At 35.4% G+C, this 4,605-nt stretch overlaps 1 non-coding gene across 1 annotated transcript; it reads left to right on the top strand.

Moving 5' to 3' along the window:
- The first annotated feature begins 1,436 nt into the window (after positions 1-1,436).
- Positions 1,437-1,543, top strand: LOC120178445. Its single transcript, XR_005521517.1, has one exon. It is a non-coding gene; the product is annotated as a small nucleolar RNA R71 (small nucleolar RNA).
- Positions 1,544-4,605: the final 3,062 nt, after the last annotated feature.

The raw sequence follows: 4,605 nt of genomic DNA, 5'->3' as shown, positions 1-4,605 counted from the left end.
ACAGTAGTTGGCTTTGCTTCACCGCTCCCAAATTTCCTAAAAATGGATAAAGACATTATATTTATGCTAGCATCTAAATCACATAAAGCTTTTCCTACAAATGTATCACTAATATTGTAGGGAATAGTGAAACTCCCTAGATCTTTAAGTTTTGGTGGCAATTGACTTGTAGTCATGGCGCTACAGCCTTCAGTCAGAGCGACATTTTTAAATCCACTTAGTCATTGCTTATTCGATACCACTTCCTTCATGAATTTGATATAGTTTGGGTTCTGCTCTAATGCCTCGATCAATGGAATGTTGATGGTAAGTTGGCAAAGTACATCAATGAAGGCTTTGTACTACTATTCCTCCTTTGTCTTTTTAAAGCGTTGTGGAAAAGGTGGAGGCAATTTATGTTGTTGTGGCTGTGACATTGAAATTGACAGAGCACCAGACTTAGCAGGTGGCGCTATCGGCAATGGCTCTGAATTACTACACTGTCTTGCATCTGATGCTGTAGAGAGACCAATAGGTGGCTCAGGCTCAACTTCTTTAATTTTTTGCTTTACCATGCTTTGGATCATCCTCATCTTGTTTTAGGTTCTCCCACTGGCTTTCCAATCCGTATTCTACTTCTGGTGGTGATGGCTTTGCAATGTTCTTTCCCATTGTTCTTCGGATTTTCAGTGTCACTGGGAAGTGTTCCTTGTAGTCTATTACTTAAGGCATTTGCTAGCTGTCCAACTTGATTTTCTACAGCTATTAATGAAGCAGATTGACTAGCCATATATTTTTTAATTAAAGTTTCAAGTGATTAAAAAAAAGTTTGAGTTGAAGATTGACCTTGATAATTTTGTCTTTGCTATGGTTGAACTATAGGATAATGTGCTTGTTGCTGTAGCATTAGGTTCTATTGATTATAAGGATGATACTACCGATGTTGTTGATATTGTTGTTGCTGTGAATGTTGTGGGTTGACAACATTCTAATTTTTTCAAGAGAGATTTGGATGATTTCTGAAATTTGCATTGTACCTGTTGCGAAAAGCATTGCCATTTCTTTGATAATTCCCCACGTAGTAGACATATTTTGGATTTTGAGGGTATTCATCAAAGTTGTTCTCTTCACCACAATAGACACAAATAATGAGAGATGTATCTTTGGCTTCATGTATTCCTCTTGGTCGTTGAAGCTTTTTTACCATTTCTATCAAGGTTAAGATCTGTGATGCCATAGAGCTGAAAACTTCAGAATTGATTGCTGCAACATTACAACGAACAAACATATTTCTCGTATTCGGATATTGGCAATCATTAGTTGAAATCCTTTCTAGTATTTCATATAATTCATTGTATGATTTATCTAGCAAAGCTCCATTTGCTGAAACATCGACAACAATAAGAGTGTGTATGTTTAAGCCATTGTAGAACATCTCAATTTAAGTCCATTGCGAAAATCTATGGATAGGACATTTCTTCAGCAATTCTTTGAATCTCTTCCAAGCCTCATACAAACTTTCATCCTCCATTTGCTTTAATGAAGCCAGATTGTTTCGCAGCTTAGCATTCACGTTCGGTGGGTTGAAATACAACAAGAATTTCTGGGCTAATTCATTCCATGATGCTATAGTCCCATGCGACAACGAAATCAACCAGCCTTGTGCTTTGTCACGCAGCGAGTAGGGAAATAGTTTAAGCTTTAGAGCCTCTTCCAGAAATCTTTTTTTGTATAAATGAATCATAAACCTCTATAAAAGCTCTTAAATGGGCTCTAGGATCTTCAATAACACTTCATCCATACTGTCCCATAGATTACAATATTTGAAACATGACAGTCTTTAATTCAAAGTTAGCAGCATTGATCATTGGCCTTGCAATACCCGGATGCAAATCGTCCAAAGTTGGTACCACATGCTCGCGAATCGAGTGATTCTGGTCATCAACATATTGATTTGGTTGCCTAGCTGGCAAATCTGCATTCTCCCTGTCGTAACCGGTTTTCGTCCGGGCACGAAATTTTAAATTTGGCTGGAAAATTGATGTAAATAATTTTTTTTTTGAAAAATAATTTGAGAGTCTCCATCGGCCTTTTGGGTCAGGTAGGTCGAATACCTAAAAATTATTTTTTAAAAGAGTTTTAAGAAAACACTAATAAAAAATGAACTGATCTGCGTTTATAACCAAAAATTCGTTCTTTTTAATAAAAAAGGGATTCGTGGTCGGTTACGTTTAGGGAAGGATTAGCACCCCTACAACGCCCAAAATTGGTACTTTTTAATTATAAATTGTCTCTATTATTAAAATTTTAAAAATTTTAAAAATATATTTAATTTATAATCCTATTATTTCAAAATTATATATAAAAAAATATTTATTTATTTAAAAATATCAGAAAAGAACTTCTAGGTGCCTTAAGACAGCTCTTTTATTTGATATTGATAAATATTGATTTAAATAATATTGTTTAATTTTTAATTTTAAAATATCAGAATAGGACATCCAGTTGTATTAAGACTGTCCTTTTCTTCAATATTAAAAATAAATATTTAAAAATTACTATTTATTATATATATTTATGAATACATGAAAATATTTAAAAATATAAACAAATAAAATAAAAATACCACTAAAACAATATATTTTAAAAAAACAGAAAAACAAATGAAACATATAAATAAATTACTAAATTACAGTAAAAATAAAATTAAAATCTAATTTATAATTAATCAAAATTATAGGGATTAAACATGCTATTTCTTTATTTTATTTATTTAGTGACTAAAATAAAATTATCTAAAATTTGGATATTAGAATAAAATAAATTAAAAATATAAACTAAGGATTAAATATATTTATTAAAATTAAGGGATTAAATCTGTTATTTATCCTAAATATATTATTTTAATATAAAGGACTAAAATGAATAAAATTGAAATTCGAAGACTGAATTAAAAATATTATAAATTCGATTTAGTGACTAAAATGTAAAGTTTACAAGTTAGGAGGACGGCGGACAGGGTTTAACTATTGTCTAATTACGCGCATAGTCCTTCCCAAAACGACGCCGTTCGGGAAGGCCTATATAAGGTCAAAACCGGCTGGCCCGAAGGGCCAGCCTTCATTTCATTTTTTCTTTCTCTCTCAAGCCGAGAGAGCTCTGACCTCTCTCTAGATTCCCTCATCGGAGGGAAGTCGGTCACCGGACGGCAACCGTCTGCCGCCGTGACCGTCATCGCCGGTCACCGCATCCGGTGGCCGGAAAATTTTATTTTTATACCATTAGATAGATCGGGACGCCCTAAGGACATTTCCGGTGTTCTTTTTCCTTAAAAAGCTCCTAATCCGAGCGAATCTACAAAAGTACCTTCGGTGTTTTGAAGGTTCCGGTGAGATCCGGTGGTCGGGGCTTCCTCGGTAAGTTTCTTTTCTTCTTTTTTCTTTCTTTTTTGTTTCTTTGCTGCTGAGATCGTTGGTAGTATTTTGTATATATATATATTTTTTGTTTTGTATCTCTGGGATCTGTTCTCTGTCTTCTTCCTTTTTTTTTTCAGGTTCGGGTGGTGGCTTTTATAGCCACCACCGGTGTGGCCATCGGACCGGTCCGAAGAGGGGATTTCGGTGAGTCACCGGACTACCAGTGGTGACTCACCCCGTAGCCATGGCGTGGACGGCTGGCGTTGGAGCTTCTGGAGCCTTCGGTTGGGACGTGGCAGCGGCGGAGCGGCGAGAGCAGCAGCGGCGGCCGCGTGGCCCTAGGGTATCATACCCTAGGGTTTCCATCTGGAGCCATCTGGACCGTTGGATCTTGCCAGATCCAACGGTCAGTCTGAGGCGGCTGGCTAGAGGCGGCTGGCATGGGATTAGGGTTAGGAAACCCTAACTGAAACCCTAAATTGGTTTAGGGTTTCCTTTTGGGTCTGGGCCGGTTCTGGTTGTTTGTAACTGGGCCGGTCCAGTTGTAATTGGGCCTGTAATTAATTATTTATATATGTATTTAATATATATTTAATAATAATAATAATAATGGTAATAATAATAATAATAATAATAATAATAATAATAATAATATGGGTAAAAAAATTAGTATCTTCAGCTGCCCCTCTTGCTCATTCTTGTGTTAACAAGAATAGGGCAAAGATGAAAAGATAATAATTTTTTTTATCCATTTGGCTTCACTTGATCATAATGGAGATATTGAATAAATTCTTCTATTTCTTCAGATGAGTTCTTCTCATTATGAACTTTCTGCTGGGGATGATGCTGACCTCTTTCTTTCTGTGATAGAGTCATTCAAAAGGTTGAATAAACTCTTGATGAGTTCTTCTCATTATGAACTTTCTCCAGAAAGGCTGATGATAATCTATCTCCTTCTGTGATAGAATTATTGAACAAGTTCTTCTTATTATGAACTTCTTCTTCCTTCTTCAAATGAGTTCTTCTCATTATGAACTTCTCTGGAAAAGCTGCTCCATCAAGTGATGGATTTGAGCAAAAGGTTGAACAAATTCTTCTCATTGTGAATTTCTTCTTCCTTCTTCAGATGAGTTCTTCTCATTATGAACTTCTCTGGAAATACTGATCCATCAATTGATGAATTCATGTAAAAGGTTGAACAAGTTCTTCT

This window comes from Hibiscus syriacus, unplaced genomic scaffold (assembly GCF_006381635.1).
Source record: "Hibiscus syriacus cultivar Baekdansim isolate YM2019G1 unplaced genomic scaffold, ASM638163v2 tig00000329_pilon, whole genome shotgun sequence".
Classification (NCBI taxonomy): domain Eukaryota; kingdom Viridiplantae; phylum Streptophyta; class Magnoliopsida; order Malvales; family Malvaceae; genus Hibiscus; species Hibiscus syriacus.
Note: the sequence above shows the minus strand (reverse complement) of the source record. Positions and strands in the feature narration are given on the sequence as shown.